This window comes from Candoia aspera, chromosome 3 (assembly GCF_035149785.1).
Source record: "Candoia aspera isolate rCanAsp1 chromosome 3, rCanAsp1.hap2, whole genome shotgun sequence".
Classification (NCBI taxonomy): Eukaryota; Metazoa; Chordata; class Lepidosauria; order Squamata; family Boidae; genus Candoia; species Candoia aspera.
The window spans coordinates 55,541,704-55,559,094 of NC_086155.1; the positions used below are offsets into that span (position 1 = coordinate 55,541,704).

General features: G+C 39.3%; 1 protein-coding gene across 3 annotated transcripts in view; it reads left to right on the forward strand.

Annotated features, from left to right (window-relative positions):
* Positions 1-600: 600 nt before the first annotated feature.
* The window catches only part of PTPRF (protein tyrosine phosphatase receptor type F), a 567,382-nt gene continuing 550,591 nt past the window's right edge, over positions 601-17,391 (forward strand). Inside the window, exon 1 of one of the 3 annotated variants that reach the window (XM_063297776.1) lies at positions 601-681. The gene's annotated coding sequence lies outside the window, so the exon portion shown is untranslated. Of the gene's footprint in view, positions 682-1,004; positions 1,231-17,391 lie in introns of those variants that run through there. The other 2 variants (XM_063297775.1, XM_063297777.1) reach the window with 2 other exon arrangements.

Sequence of the window (17,391 nt, forward strand, 5' to 3'; positions counted from 1 at the left end):
AGTTAAAGAAAACCTGGCAGGAGGTAGCTGGGCGCTAACCTTTAGTCCTCGGGCCTCAAAGCAGTTCACACCTATTGTTGCCGAAAATGGCATGCTTCAATGGAGGGGAGTGAACCATTTCGAGGGTGGGAGGGTGGAGAAACCAAGTCCGCACGTTCCCAGCCACACACAAGAGTGCAGAGTCTGGCTGTTGCGAGAACTCGGTCTCTGGCGTGTAAATATTCTCCCTGCAGCAGCCATGGGCGAACGAAGGGACCAGGGAGGGGTTTTCAAAAGGCCGCGCGTAATAAAACAGAAAGACTGAAGCGGGGGAAGAACTACTGCGGGGATTGCAACAGAAAGCTGCCGAGTCCGGGACTAGGAAACACGGAACAGAGAATAAGAGGGGCTGAGATCCTGCGGGGATATGGATTTTAATGGTGGTGGTTCTATGAAAGACGTTAGGAAAGGGTGAAGCAGGTTTTGAGGGAGGAACCGAGAAACGGGGAGGAGCAGGGCAGAGAAAAGTGTACCCTGGGGTGTGTGTGCCTCAGTTCAATTCACAGATGCCTGGATCCCGATGGCATTCTAAGGCGGTTTACTGGGAAATCATTCCCACTCACTTAAACTGGGCTTACTCCCAAGTAGCGCGTGCCTAGCATTGCAGCGCGAAGAGAACTTCCGGGGGCCCGCCTCCGAGAGGTGAGCGTTCGGCAGCTACCTGGGGAATTCTGTCTTGCTCCGGAGCCTGGGTGGGGGAGGGGCAGGTAAGAGCCGCACGCGAGCACACAGCCCAGCCTGGATGCGGGGAGGAGGGGGGCACGAACGAAGCGGGCTTTCTGGGGTGCGCGAGGCACGCAGAATGTGACGCCGAGCGGGAGAGCACGAACAGCAAGCGGAGCAACAGCCCACGGAGAAAAAAGCGGGAGGAGCGGCGCGCGAGAGTAGGAGGCGTTGATAGGCGGGTGCAAGGTAATGCTCTGCGGGCGGGCGGGCGCCGGGCACGCGCAGCGCGGGCCTAGTTGAGGCGGCTTCGCTGCGCTGGCAACTCCTCGGGCGGGCGGTCGCGCGCGGGATGCGTGTTCTCGCGCGTGCACGAACGGAGTAGAGCGTGCGAACCGATCTGAGGGCTCCGCGCACGGCCGGTGTCTACGTGGACCCGGGTGGAGAGAGACGGTGACGGTGGCGGAGCCCGGCGCCCGCGGGTCGGAGCAAAGCAGCATGCGGGTGGCGGCGCTCTGGGCGCGCGTGGTGAGTAATGTGTCGCCTTCTTCCCGATCGCTTGCTCGCTGCCTGTTGAGCAGAGTAGGAAAGGCTGGCTTCTCCCGTGGCTAAAAGCGGAGCCCCTCTTGCCACGTTCAACTTGTCCCATCACATCGTAGGCTTTTCCACTGGAGAGTTATTTTGGTCATTCCACCTCTTTCCGCAGAACCCAGCCTTAACCCGATCCCGGGCAGAGAGCAGCCTTTTCCCCCTCTTGTCTTCTTGGGAATCTTCCTTCTCCTCAGCGGCGGGAACTCGCCCTCGCCAGGGAGGGGGTCTCTTGCATCCGATTACTCGCGGAATGTGGAGTTCTGGGTGGGGGTGGAATGTTCCGCGACCCGCCCGTCTCTCACCTGCTGCCGGCATTCCGGTCGATTCTTCCTTTTTATTCCGGAATTCGGAGTCCAATTATGGGCCGTTTCCCGCCCTCCTCCTTTCCACCTGCACCTACTCTGGGCTGCTTTTTATGTGCTGTGTGTGTTGGCGTAATTATTTGGGAACTGTTGCACGATAGGGTATTTGCATTTTCTCCACTTCCCTCTTTCCGTGATTTGTACTCAAGATGTATGTTTTATGATAGACACAATCCGCCGCCTCCTGTTTGTAACCAGACGGTTGCAGATACTCGATAAAAATCCAGTTTAAAGGTTGAGGAGATTATTCTTCCTGATTGCGCGCTCACGTAGTTTTAAATAAGGATTTCCCTAAAACCTGAAGGAATAAAAGGAGATGCATCAAGTGTCCGAATGTTCTTGTTGCCTGGAAATACCAAATACGGTTTCCTTATTAATGAAAATGGCCTGATGACCTTTCCCTCTGCAAGACATAATATACGAATCGTCAACGAAGTCTAAGAAAATCGTTCTCTGTGTATATCCCCCCCCTCCCCATGGCGTTTTGAAGAGATCTGCTGACTTGACCTGCGGTGCTTAAGACTCTCACGGCCAGGAATGCTGCCTTGCCTGCTTCTCCACCCTGAGACAAACGTTCAGAAACAAAATCTCTGGATTTCTCCCAGGTTTACAGTACAGTCTGGAAAAGAAAAGAGAAACAGTAATACCACTGCAACAATAACCCCCAAACCAGATGCTTTCAGAATGCCTGCTTTTTTCAATCCGCAACCCTGGATGCCGAGCTTAATACTTATGTATTTATGCATGTATGCTTTATTTATTTATGCACATATGCGCATTGGAAAGGATTGAGAAAAACAATGAGTTTTTTGGGCTTTGGTCAGAGTAGTTTGTGGCTTTGCGCTTCCAAACAGCTTTAGAGAGGTGCCTTCTTGCTTCAGAGTTTGTGCTTTGTGTTTTAAGTGAAATGGTTGATCACCAAACTAACTCATAAGTATTTCTGTTCTGACATTTAGCTATTAGCATTTATCACTTTATTTTCTTTAAGGGGTGTGTAAAAATCATGGAGAGCTTTGGGTGCTCTTAACAATTGCATGTTTTGTTTCTGGAATGTGGGCTTCTTGAAATACCTTTTTAGACAAAAAGATAATAGAAATAGTTTTTTGTTCTTTTAACATTTGTATAGCTTTTTGTACTGAGTGTTAAATACTAAACGAAGTTTCTCTACATACTAGTGTGTTAGGGACAAACCAGCTTTTGCATTTCTCCGAAGTCTAATATAGAATTAAACAGTGGAAGATTTCTCCTTCAAATTAGGTGATAGAGTATTCTGCCACCTTAAATTCCATTTTGTTATTTGTTCTAGGAGGTCTTGATAATGTTTGTAGGCAAGATTTAAACTTTTGCCCCCTGTTGGACTGGCAGGAGTACTTTAGATGAGAAGGAAAGAATCCTTTTAAAATGCAAATGGTGTAGGCACTTTGTCAGCCAGTTCCCACTCAACTTGGTTTCTTTTTAACTGAAGAATGACTAGTAGATCATATGAAATCCCAAGACTACTTCTGAATATCAGGAGTGAGAGTACTAGAATAATATTTTCAGTGTTCCACTTGTTAATTTTTAAATTCTTCCAATACTGGCTGTACATAGCTGCATAAAAGTTGGATTATAGAATCACTGTCATGGATTTCAGTTCACTATTATGCAAGGCAGTGTAACTAAAATATTGTTTGGGTTTATTTAGCACATAGATGCATTCCTATTTTTTACCATTTTTATAAAATAATTTCTTACCTTGAAAATGCACCTGAATATTCATTTTGAACTCTTAAAGCATTTGTGCATACAACTTTAATAATGCAAGTACCAGTGGTTTGTATCAACTACTAAGAATGTTGATAATGCATCCTAATTTTGTCTATTGTCTATCAAAATATCCATTTGTCAGGTAATAATTGAACCAGTTTATAGAATCTATTTTGTTCTAGAATACCGGTATCCGCTACTGTAGCTAAGTGAAAATCAGCTCAGATGGATGGACACAAAAAGAATTAAGGAACAGGTTGCCTCTGAGCTTGCATTCAGTCTAGGACTATGTGACCATAACCAGATTTGTAGCGCCTTTCACTACTGTTTTCCCCCTTCCCCCAGCGTTGTTATTGTTAGCTTCAGGTTATGGACCTTTCTTATGTACCCGTTAAGTCACCAGAAATTATTCCTATCTTATTCTTGTTCAATACAAAGTGATTAGGGTTGAGAAATCAGCTGGTTTAGTGCTTGCAGTATTTTGAATATGAATATAGTTAACTCATTCTTGTAGAGGTGGATTGTTAATACATGCCTATTGTTTTGATATTTTGCATTGCTCTACTACTTCTACCACTGCCCTCTTACCTGATACCCTTTCAGAAGACAGAAGAAAATGGAAACTATAATTCCATGTGTTGGGCTGTGTCTGCTTCCCTATATCTGGAAGAGAAATAAAGACTTTGCTTCTCCAACATAGCCCTCAGCCATGTCTGAATTAACAATGGCTTTAGTCCAGAATGGTCTTTGTCTCCTTTGTCTATAACTTTAAAGAAGTTGTCTGTTTTCTTGGATGCAATTTTTGCTTATTTCAGGTGAAAATATGAGTGCCAAATACAAGTCTGAGTTAAGGTCAGCATGGTAAAAAACCCCGAACAAATAGTGTCCTATTCCGCAGGAATGTCTCCCACTGAAGTCTTATTCAAAGGATTAAGAAACTATGAACATGGTTTAAGTTAGTTTTTGTGGAGCTTGGACAGGGACTGATAACCTTTTCTTTATGCCAATATCACTATACATGCCATCTCTACAAAGGAGATATTTACTACATTGCCAGTATGAGTACTTCCCCTTACTACAAGAAGTCTTGGGGTGGCGACATCATTATAAAAATCACATAAAAATCATTTGTGTATAACTTATTATCTCAGTTCTTACCTCACAGTGGCTGGTTTTATTTTGCTGTCGGTGTACTTTAATCTTTGGCTTATTACTTTGCCCAGTTGTCATTGCATGCATAGTTCTTATCTTCAGAAATGCAATTAAACTCAAGTGTTAAGTAAGAAATAAATGTACAAGTAGTCCTCGCTTAACGACCAACCGTTTAGTTATGGTTCAGACTTATGATGGGGCTGAAAAAAATGACTTATGAGTGGTCCTTGCACTTATGACCATCACAGTGTCCTGCGGTCACATGATCGCCATTTTTGACTTTCCCAGCCAGTTTCTGGCAAGCAAAACCAATAGGGAACTATGTGGTTTGCTTAACAACCATGTGGTTCATTTTATGACCCCGATGATTTGCTTAACACCCATTGCAAAAAAAAGTGGTAAAATTGGGTCAGATTTGTTTAATGACTGCTTCGCTTAGCAACCGAAATTCCGGTCCCAATTGTGGTTAAGTGAGGGCTACCTGTAGTGTGTCGTCATTACAGTCTTCCTTGTGCTCAAAGTAAGTTGCAAAATAGTATAAGTACATTTGAATTAATTCTTGCTTGTTCTTAATCCATAAAGTTTGAGGAGACTAAAGTTTATTTCCAGTTCCACATTTGCACGAAAATTCAAGACAATTAGTAAAATGAATATAAACCTTCACTTGGGCCTGAAATTAATAATAGAACGAATGCTTATTCTAAATCTTTGTAATCAGGACACTGTGCCCTTCAAGATAAGCTGTAATTTGATATAATAAAAATCATACTTGAAGAACATGTAATGCATGCTAACTCAGTATAAAAACTGTGTTTTGGGCTTGTCATGCATGCCCAATGGTGTGCATTTCTGTCATATCCAGGATGGTTTGGTGGGTGTATGGGCTTGGATTTGAGTTGCCCTTGTTTTGAGATGCAAAGTCCTATTTATGTCTACCTATTCCAAGTTAGATGGGGTCATTGTACCAAATTGCCCCTGTTCTGAATGAACAGAAATTGGTGTCTCACATCATTGCTGGTGGTGTTCTGTGTATACAGAATTCTTTGCTGCAATCACCTTCCATTAAGAACTGTGTCAGATATGTCAATGTGTATGATTTGAGTTATCCCAAATTAATTGTGGGATGCATCACCTTGGGTCTTTAGATTTAATGTTTATATAGGCTTGTCATGTATTTCATTATATGCATTACATGTATAGTTGTTTTTATTATATCAAGTTACTGTTTATCTTGAAGGGTAGAGTGTCCTGCTTACATAAGTATTAGGACTGTGCAGCATTTTCGATTCAGAGAGGAAACAGCGCTAAGAAGAGTATGGATGGGCTCATCTAGCACTTACTAGCATCCTTAAAGCAGCTGCATCTTTTCCTGGGATCACATGGCTGCCTTCTGCAGCTGCTGAAGAATAATCCCAAGAAAAGAAAAAATAAAAATAAAGAGATGCATTTGATTTAAAATATATAATGTGCATGATGTGGTTTAGTTCTATAATTAATTTTAGGTCTGGAATTACATATTAGTGAGGATTTATGTCACTTTACTGATTATGCTGTGTTTTGAATTCTCATACAAGGTAGCCCATGTTATGCCAGAGATAGCAGTGCTATGCTCAGATAGAACAGTTTGGGACAGATAAATTTCATTCCCATTATACTGGAAAATGCTGGATACACGAGTGCATGATTTTGGGTAATGCAAAGCTTACTGGGATGCAGCCTCTCAGATCTGTAAGTTTAATTATAATATAGGGTGAACATGCATTACCTTTTCTTGTGCAAAGGCAATAATAGTTTGACAATTTAACTTGAAATTGTATGTATTTAAAATTGCATACTGCATACAGGTAGTCCTCAACTTATGGCCATTGGTTTGGCGACCATTCAAAGTTATGAAGGTGCTGAAAAAAGTAACTTACAACTGGTCCTTGTACTTATGACTGTCACAGCATCCCCATGGTCACATGATCAAAATTCGGGCACTTGGCAACAGGCATGTGTTTATGATGGCTGCAGCATCCCGAGGTTATGTGATTGCCATTTGCAACCTTCCCAGCTGGCTTCAGTTCAATGGGGAATTGTGTGATTCACTTAATGACGATGGCAAAAGGTTGTAAAATCCGGTGTGGTCATATGATGTCTTGCTTAATGACTGTACCCTTTAACAATGAATTTTCCAGTCCCTATTGTGGTTGTCCGTCAAGGACTACCAGTAGTTTGTGCACAAATTCTTAGAAGCTTCCATATTTCTGCAAGGATTCTCAAACATAAATCCTGAATCAAATTTAGTGGTGTGATGATTCTGCTGTCATACTGAGATTCAGTTTGTTTCTTATGTGTTCGTTCTTTCTCTCCCTCTCTCCCCTTATAGATGACTTGGGAGATTTTTAAAAAGATCTTCAGAAGACAAAAAGTAATGGAGACTACAATGTCTTTTAAAATCGTTCCTCGGGGTTGCTAAGTTTGCAAGAGTGTTAAGGGACCAAGCTATTATATTGTATTATTTGGAGTGCTAGTCTGTTTTTGTAATCAAAATAAAGAGAAATGTGTTTGTGTGGATCGGGGTAGGGCGAGTCTTCATCCATAATACTAAGATACAGCATCTCCATTGTTTGCAGTATGTATGGTTGATAGTGCTTATAAGATTGGAAAATTATTTCATAAGCTGAAATTATTTGTTATATCTGTCGCTGGCAATGATTTTAAACCAATTTTCACAATGTGCCATGTGTTGAGCACATCTCTGGATTCTTCCTACCTGTAAAAGGTTTAGCAAATTTATTTTGGTCTGTGCTAATGAAGTTACAGAATTGATACCTGACCTGTAGAATGTACTGCCATCTATGTTGCTCTACAAAAGCAATTGCAAAAATGCATCCCCTGAAAAGAAAATGGTTATGTGAGCTGACATTTATGGTGGGCATGAATAAGAAAGAGGACTAATGTCATTTAGTAACTTGGCTTGAATACCTTTGCTGTGGGACATGGTTTATGAGCAGAATGGGCTAGGATATGATTTCTCTTCCCTCTACAGTTTTTGTGTGCCCTCAGAATCTGCTTCAAGGGTGTGAGGGCTTTATGGATTAGGTCAGTGTTTCTTAAAGCCTTTTTCTCTCAGGACTCCTTCTCGCTTTTAAAAATTATGGAGGACCCTAAAAGAGCTTTTGTTTATATGGGTTATATTTATCAATGTTTACCATATTAAAAATTAAAATTGACTCATTTGCTGCCTCTACCACGTCTCACAATTCTTTGATGGGGTTTTATTATTGTATTGTTTTTCAACATAGGCTGGCAAATAATTTTGATTTTGCAGACCCCTGAAAAGGTCTTGGAGGACCCCAGGGGTGCTAGGACTGCACTTTAAGAAACACCAGATTAGATGGTTTGAAGGAGTGGATAGGGAAGAAATGGAATGAAGAGAGAAATGGAATACCAGGGGTTGCCCTTGGATTATTCCCTGTGCAAATGCTTTAATGTTAAATAAATGTAAGTTTGCATTGATACATGGGTTATCTCTGGCTTGTCCCCAAAACAATGTATGTTTCTTTGTAGCACGTTTTAAAACAAAAATGCCTCCATTGGTTGTTGATGCTTTACTTTTCTGATTAGCGCTAACAAAGCATTTGTGAAATTGTTTAAAAATTAGCTAAGATGTCCTGGGTATTGCTACTTAGAATATTCTAAAGGCTCTTTTGGACAAGAGCCTCCTGTTATATTACTTGAATCACTGACTTCATCCCGGAGGGGAAAAGAGAAATAATTGCAGTTTACAGAAGAGGATGGTTGCATAACTAAATTTTATTGATTTAAATATCTGAATTATATTATTATATCTTACATGTGGAACCAGCAGGAAAATGTAGCAATATTTAGTATGCATTTTCAGCATTCCAACCAAGCACTCCTGGCAACTTCTGGGATAATACTGCCTGGTTCCTCCTACTTCAGATTCCAGTCAGCATTTTGGAGACACTGAACACAGTCAGGGCTAGTAAGGCTTTTTTAAAGAATTTCCATAGTAGGTCCCCCACCCCCGAAATGCTGAAATTGTGAATTTCCTTCAAGAGTGTCACTATTAATTGTGATTTCAGAACCATCAGTAGTTGGCTGTGTGTGGATTAAGAAGTCTTATTCAAAGATTTTGTTGTGAATGTACTAATTCAGGAGCCCTTATCTGGGCTGGAACATTCAGAGAACAACTAGGTGACAGCAAAGGCTGTTTCTTTGCTGCTATCTAGTAGTTGCTTGGATTCTTGCAGGCCAAATATGGTATGCCTGCCTAATTGGTCTCATGGAACAGTTATTTCTTAGTGTTATTTCTCACAGCCTTTCCCAGTCTGATGTCCCCCAGATATGTTGCAATCTTTGGCCATATTGGCTGAAAATTCTGGAATCCTTGTCTCAACACATTTGTTGGACAATGCTTGAAAGTATTGATGAGGTAATATATCCTTCAAAGAGTCCCCCTTTTGGGGGGAGATCGGCGGTGATAAAGTTTGAAAAATAAATATATGCAGTGCGTTTGTGTTTCATATGAGTTTAACACTGGAAGAGATTGGAGCTTGAGGGAAAATTATATAGAACGCAATGCTTGTAAAATAAAAATGGTAATATTGAATCCAGTGGAATGGCAGTAGTGAATGTTTTTTTTTGAAATTGCTTGTGGGGCTTTGCACATTATAGGATTATTTTTAAAAAAATCTTGTTCAGTATAGGCATTTTTAGATCTCATACGCATGATCAAATAACACTGGTGTAATTCAATCCCACAGAGGGTTTTTTTTATATATATATAATTGCAATTGTTCAGTGGGAAATTGAGCCTGCATCAATGCAGCTAAAGCCATAAATTTTATTTTGGCTCATGAGCTAGATTATTTTCCATCATCACCATCCCATGTTCTGTAGTGAAATGAAAAATGGACCATGCCTCAAAGGGTTCCTCTTTGGCTGCGTGTGGGGCTTCCCAGAATACTGCAGTAGACAGAGCCTGTTTATTCAGTAATTTTCCTTGTTGTTAACAAAGAGAATTTGCATTTCTCTGGTCTTTCCCTTGAAGCAATATTATTTAGGAGGCTCTCCTTCAGCTGCAGTTCAGGTAAGCTATAATATTTTTATGTTGCTGCTGTTGCACCATCAGATCATATATCCATTGCAGTAGCATCTTACAGTGGCTGTTACCTTATTCTTTTCAAACAGTCTCTCCTTTTGGTTTTCCTTTAGCTTTGAGACAAGAAAAAAAGGAACAATAATAGAGATTTCTATAGACATCAGTGTTCATAAGTCTGAAAAGGGGTCTAAGAGCAAGTGGGACATTTATCTGCATAAGCAAGCAGATGCAATAGTAAGGCAACTTTAAAGGAAGTAGTACAGTTAAAGGAAAAAAAGTAGGGTAGCCACGAAGAAAGATTAACCCCATTCTAAACTACAGATCATGGAGAAAATATGTGATCGCTGGGAGTCAAAAAAACTTGATGGCACATAATTAAACTACAGAGAAGGATGAGGAAGTTTATATAGCATTATCCAGTTCTCTGTTGCCTTTCTCATACTATAGCTGGTTGGTTAACAATAATACGAGCATGTGAGCATTGCATTCAGGTAAAAAGGCCTAAGTATTAAGACACTTCCACATTCTTTCTTCACTGTAGTTGTGTGTTCTCCATCTAGACAGCCATGCACAAATAATACTTCTACTTAGTACCCTCTGTTTATGCAGTTGGACCTAGGAAGAGGTTTTGGTCTTAGTTCTTTTTCCATTTTATTTGTTTAATGAGAGGCCAAATAAGAAAAAAAAATGTAAGAAAGAATGTATTCTTCATTATACCAGAAATGGCAACATGTTTTGAGGGAATAGCTCTTTGTCAAACAGATATTCCCTTGAAATGCACCGGGACTTCTGGTATAATAAAGAATACATTCTTTCTCACACCCATTTTCCCTGTGTGTTTCCTCTTGTTTAATGAGGGAAGGCATAATGAGTGGGAAGTTCCTTTCTCCCCAAATTCCAAACAATGCAAACATTACTCTTCAGAAATCAGAATAGTCTACAAATAGGAGATTTTCTTGGCATGTATGAACAAGTCAGGGCCCTCACATATGGTCATCACATATGGCCTGTTGCAGATACCTATACTGTTACCTCTATCCCCTTAAATTGCTATCTACACATCCCTGAAATACTCTATGCCCTGGAATTGAGTCTGTACTGCTGTTTTCCCAGTGGCTTCCCCATATTGGGTTGGTGGGGTGTATGATGATGAGTAAAATTAAAAACTCAAGCACTTGTATGTACACACATAGGTGCTTGAGGTGCTGTGGCCTCAGTACCCAACTATTATATTGTACCCTAATCTAAAAACACTTCTGCCCTGCTTTATGGCACAGCATATTTCTTGATTCTGTGCTCTTGGAGAGGAGTGAAGAGTAGAATTAATCTCTTACAAGTAGTCGAATATTTCTGCCACCAGGTGAAAAGCTATTGTTAAAAAAATAACCTAATGTAGATTAATGAGCAATGATTAAATAATGAAGATTTTAAAGAAAGCTGTCATCCAAAGCCTTACCAGCCTGTTGATTCATCTGACCAGGGTTAGAATTCATTTCTTCCTTCATATTGGAAACCAGGAAGACTTCTCACAGCACATAGACAAAAAACATACAGTAAGCATGTTTCTTAAAAAGGCAGAAGTATCTTCTGTGAGACAAGAAGTGTAGTGTAACAAGTCAATAGACTGAGAAAAGGCTGCTTTTCTTGATAGCAGTAGGCCATCTGTTCCCTTTCCAAAGACTTTCGTTCCATTGGGCCAAATTATCCCTGAGCCATTAGCTGTCATTTTTTTCCAGTAATCTACATCCTTTGCTGTCTTTTGTTTTGTTTATGTTGGAACAAGTTTAACAGTCAAAAGAATTATTGTGAGACTAATAATGGGGATAATGACATTTGCTTGATTTTATGGCCCGGCTATTTAAAGACTTTTGGTGGGTGTTAACACAGATGCAGACTTTAAATCATTACCTCAAAAAATAAACATAAAAAATCAACCCAATTACCATTCAGTCCCATATATCCACATAAAATTAAATTAAAAAATGCAAAAACCTGAACTAATCCTGGGAGCTATTCAACTACTCTATTCCATATACCTCGCAGTCTTGATTTGATGCTTTGATAGTGAACTTAAATGAGCATTTTGTATTGGAGCACTATGTAGAGTTCCTGAAGCATTTCCCAGTTAAGTATAGACCAGACCTTGTAGATTATTTATTTCTGAAGGTAATAACATCCTGCTTTTCAGTTTAAAAAACTATCACAATAGCTCTCAATACAACTTTGAAAACTGCAGTTAAATTAAAACCAAACTTGATTATAAACATTCTGTAAAACCCTGCAACAGGATAATCAGATAAAAGAACTGTAGTTACTGGTTTAAAAGGACTGGAAAAAATAGAAGGTATCTGGGATTGAAGGAATGTCTGTCTCTCTCCCAAAGAAAGGGCATCAGTGCAAACTGCTGCTGGTGAACCTTGAGAACGACCTCCAAGGCACAGGCCGACTTGTATTGGAGGAGGAGGTCCTTGAGATATCTGGAACTAGGTCATTGAGATAGCAGGCCAATTCTAGCAGTTTGAATTGAATTCCAGAAGCATACCAAAAGCCAGTGCAGATGTCTTAAAACCGTTTTTACATTAAGGTAGTCAGTAAACTTGTGCTGTTTTCTGACTTAAGTGCTTAAGTGGAATTTATGAAAAGTTTTCAGAAACAGACAAGGTATAATGCAGTGCTATTATTCCAATAGGTCATTGTTATTACCAGAGTATAAATGAAGTCAGGATCTCTCTCAAAAAAAGTGGCAACTCTGCTTCAAAAAACGTATCTTGGAAGCTTTTTAAATATCTGTTCTGGTATATCCACAGAAGGTACAGTAAATCTTTTTGGGAAGCAGAGCTTTAGAGCAGGTTAAACACCACAGTGAAGGGCAGATAAGTCCCACCTACCAATTTAGTTTATCAGATTGAACTCTAGTTTGTTGGCCTCCCTCTGGCTCATTGTAACTTCTTTTCCTTGTGAAATCCCACGCAGCAGTTCATATAGAGATTAAACTGTATGGAGAGGGGAAAAAAAAGTCCTATTGAATACCTCAGCATTAATGCTATAAGACAGAAGAACCATCTCCAAGCACTGTTTTCTAAATGTTGTCCTCTACTGCAGTACAGAAATAAAACAGTATGAGTACTTCAATCATCTTTTGGACCAATATAAACGTTAAAAACTGCTTCTTACAGCATATACACATGTCATATAATCATTCTTTTACTTTAATAACTACACTACTTTACAAAACTGAGTTGATCTGCCAAAAACAAAAAACCCAAATTACATGAAATACTGAACATTTTTTTGTGACCAAGTGATTCAAACAGTATCATCAATAGATATGTATAGCCCTAGTACTGCAATCATACAGACAAGTAAGTTCAGATAGTTGGATTGTCAGGTGCCTAATTGTGGCAACTTTTAAAATATTTTAACTTGTGTCTTTATACTTTCGTGGGTTATTCTACATGAAAATAAAACCTTTTTTAAATAAATTTGTTCTATTACTGTATAAAGCATTCTTTCCCCCATTTTATGCTTTTCCTCTTTATATTTTGTTAGTGATTATAATTTATAAATAACTGTTATTAAAACCATTCTTTTTAAAGCAGCTGTTCTTATTTTTACGTGGGTGGTTAACCTCAATCACATGAATCATCTTTAATCATTTTTTTTCTTATGGATTATTTAGTTGCTGAATTGGTTTTTTGTTCAGATATTGTTCTAGGGAGTTTTCAGTTTTGTAGTGCTAGGTATAAAGGAGAATTAAGCCAATAGAAACAAGAATTTCAGCAACTGGAAAAGCTCTTTGTTCTGTTTATCACTTTTTGATAAAATGAAAGTCATACATTTCTGAAAGAGTATGGTTGCCTAGAGACCTAAGACCTGATTTTATAATTTAGTATGGCGTTTTTATTTGTGGCTTTACAAGATCCTATTACTGCTTCCATAAAGGCAGGGGAAATCATACCAACCATCCAATTTAGCCATGTTTACTAACTTTAACTGTTTTGTTTTTAGTCAAAAGGACTTTCAGGGAAATGTGACTACTGTAATATCTAACTTTCTTCATGGTATAGCTATGTAGCTTTCAATACCTTTGTCACATTTCACATTTCTTTTTTAATTGGCTTCCCTTCCCAGATCACAAGATCCTCTGTGTGTCTGTGTGTGTGTGTGTATTATACAGAAACTTGGGAAAGAAGGCCAATAATTGGCTGCCTTTTTCTGACTTAAGGGCCTCATGTGGCGCAGGGTGGTAGGCGGCAGTATTGCAACCAAAACTCTCCCCATGACCCAAGTTCTATCTCAGTGGAAGCTGGATTCTCGGGTAGCTGGCTCAGGCCCACTTGGCCTTCCGTCCTTCTGAGTAAAATGAGTACCCAGCTTTCTGGGGAAGGTGATGACTGGGGAGGGCAATGGCAAACCACCCGGCTATAGTCTGCCAAGAAAATGTCGTGAAAGCGGTGTCCCCCCAAACGGTCAGGCATGACTCGGTGCTTGCACAGGGGACCTTTCACCTTTTTCCTTCCTCAATATTCAGGAGAGGATTTGCTCTATAGTTTTTCTGGCACAATGTGTAAATTGCCAGAACTAAAGAATTACTTTAGTATGTTTCTCCAGAGGTACTAACAATTCTCTTGGTTAGATGGAATACCGTGAATACAGTTAAAGCAATAGCTTATAAAATTAATAAATGATTACTTCAGTCTTCTGCTTATATAAACCCTTAGGGCAGTATTTCTCAAATTTCTTAAATGTTTACCCTTCTAATTCATACTATATATGTCACACTTCCTTTGGAGTGTGCAGAGAATCTTTGCACACAGCTGCAAGTATATATGATAATCCTGAAAAACAGTTTTTGGTACTTGCATGTCTTTAATATTTGTCTGCTATTATATTTCCTCCTTAGGCTCAAGAGGGGTGTTGTTGTTCAGTTATATGATCTCCATGAAATTATCTGGATCTGTTTCAGATGGGCTTCAGGCCTGGTTTTGCCAATGGAAGTGCTTTGGCTACCTTGATAACATAAACTGGAAGGCCATGGAGAGTTTTCCAGATCCTCTTAAACATTTTTCAATGTCATTTATTATGGATAGTCTGCTTAAATATTTTTCTGGGTTGGAATTTGGGGGAATGATTTATAGTTCTAGTCTTTGCAGTCTAATTTCAGGCTACTGTACAATTCTGTGGTAATGTGGTATTTGTGTTGTACCCAATAGACAGCTGTGTAATTTACCATCTCTTTGTAATAACTTACAGTATCCTATCAAAGAACCAGGGGCATCCATGGGGTGGTGGTGTCAAATTAAAATGGTGGATATGACTTGAGTGATAGAAGCCCCTGTTTCTTTTTATATGTGTGTGGCACATGTGAAAAAAGGAGCAGGTCTTTGATTGCCCAGTTACTCCTGCATTTTGATGCTTTTGAGTCCTCTTACAGACACCCTTGCAAACCACATATTCTTGTCTAATTTGAAACAAAGTAGAATTACATTTTTGTCATATTCTAGGGAAAGAGGAGGAAATGAGTTTAAAGGTAGGGTGTTCCTTGCAAGCCAACATACTTTTGCTCACATCCCACCAGCTAAGAGGTCCATGCAGTACAGTGACATTCTTTGAGGATGCTTAGTATTCATAATTGTATGAATGATCACCTTCTGCTGTTAACATATTTTGGTGTGTAATAGCCTTGCCTAGAAGCAAAATTAGCTTGCAGGAATTATAATGAATCATGAAAAATTCAGGTTCCAGAAAGTGGTTGGTCATAGAAGATAAAATGAATTAGACCTACTCTTGTTTTTGGATTTTATTTATTGCAGTTACATTACAACTTCCCTCTGAAAATGCAAAGCAGTATACACTGATGGGCAGTCTCCCCACAACAACAGCCCTGTGAGTTAGGTTGTACTGAGGGAATCAGCCTGGCTTAATGAGCTCTATAGTTGTGTGAGAGCTGAACTTAATTTAGGTTAGTCCAGTCGCAGTCCACCTCCTTAATCATTCTGCTCCTTTGCTTACCTTTTCGTTATATTCCCCTCCCCCAGAAATATTTTTTGTGAGTCAAGAATAAGATAGAAAACGATTCCTTTCACTTTGAGTTGGGTGTATGGAGGAGGAATGGGAGATAGAATTAAAGTGAAGAAAGATTGCTGGAGTTAGCAGAGCGTGTAGATTTTTTTTAACTAACCAACCAGTATAGCAGGGAAATGTCTATTGGAAGAGAAGTTGCCTGCATTACAAAAAAAGTTTGGTTGCTGCACTGTATTAGACCAGGTTCATAATTTCCCTGGGAGCTAGAATAGCATAGCTCCTTCTTTGGCTGCTCGGAGACGTGTTGTGGCTCTTTCCCATACCAGTGTGGAAACCCAGTTTTCTGAGGGTGAAAAGTGGGGTAGTAAGAAGTTTCATTCAGTGTAGGCTTCTACTGTATGTTCTAAGTCTTCCATTTTACTCAGATAGTACAGGACTTGCAGCCCTATTGTGGTATCCATTATACAATGTAATGTAAAAAAATTATCTTGTGGTTGTGAGATGCATATGAATCCTAACTGAACACTCTGTAAATTCTACTTTGAAGGTTGCTATGTATTTCTAGGTTACAGCAGGGCAGTGTTAAACTACATTACCATGAACTTTCTCTCATTATAATCATGTACCACTAAAAGCTCATGCATTATGGTTAGATAGCATTAGAATAAGAAACAATTTGTGGTTGGGCAGTTGTTTTATTGGCTAGAAGTTGAGTTTCGTAATACGTATGTAGCAAACAAGGGATGTGTTTTCTAAGGAGAGCTCAGTATTTTAAAATTAATGGTTTTCTTAGTATCCTAAATGATTTGACAGCCTGTTGGATCTAATTGCAGAGTGTAATTAAAATAAACACCATAATGCTAATCATTTATATATTTTGCCTGTGGCTGAAGTTTTAAATTCAGCACTGTCGTAGTGCAGTGGAAGTGTTTTCATTACTATTTCTATTATTCTGTAGGTTTTCAGTCCGGTGATATTTTTGAAAGTGCACAAAATATTACTGCATAGTGTCATTCTACTTTTTTCATTCATTAATTGTATATTCTAGTAATAATGTAATTACTGCTTCTAACACAATCTGCCTGACTTGAGTGTTTAATTCTATCAGACTCAGGCAGTTGTTGATGACGGAAATAAATGACAGGTTATGTGTGCATATGAATGCTCAAGTATTAACGTTGGGCGGTGGGGGTGGGCAGCAGTATTTCATTTCTGTCCAATGTCTATTGTTGAAAATCAGAGCAATATACCAGATGTTTTTCTTAATGATGGCTGTGCAGGGTTTTCTTTTTTTCTTTTTTTTTCTTTTCTTTTTTGTGTTTACAGAAAGAAATGAAGGGAAGGCATTTTCTGATTTTTAAAAAATAATTATTTGTCTTAGTTAGCTATTCCTAACCTAAGGAAAGGAAGGAAGGAAGGACTGAGATACCTCTTAAGAGCCAAATCCTTTCCTAGGCTTCTCCACCTTCTTGAATGGACTTTTCCCTGGTGAACTGCTTAAATTGCCTTGATGAACAATTGGAATAACAATCCAGATTTGTCAAAGTGCTACTAGTGTTCTTAAATTTGCCTCAAATATTTGTTTTTGTTTTGCTATCTAAATGTGAGTTCAAGCTGACAGAACAGGTGGATAAAGCAACTGATACTGATAACAATTCTCCAAATGAAATCTAATGATGGAGAATCAGTTTTGTCCCCTAGCTA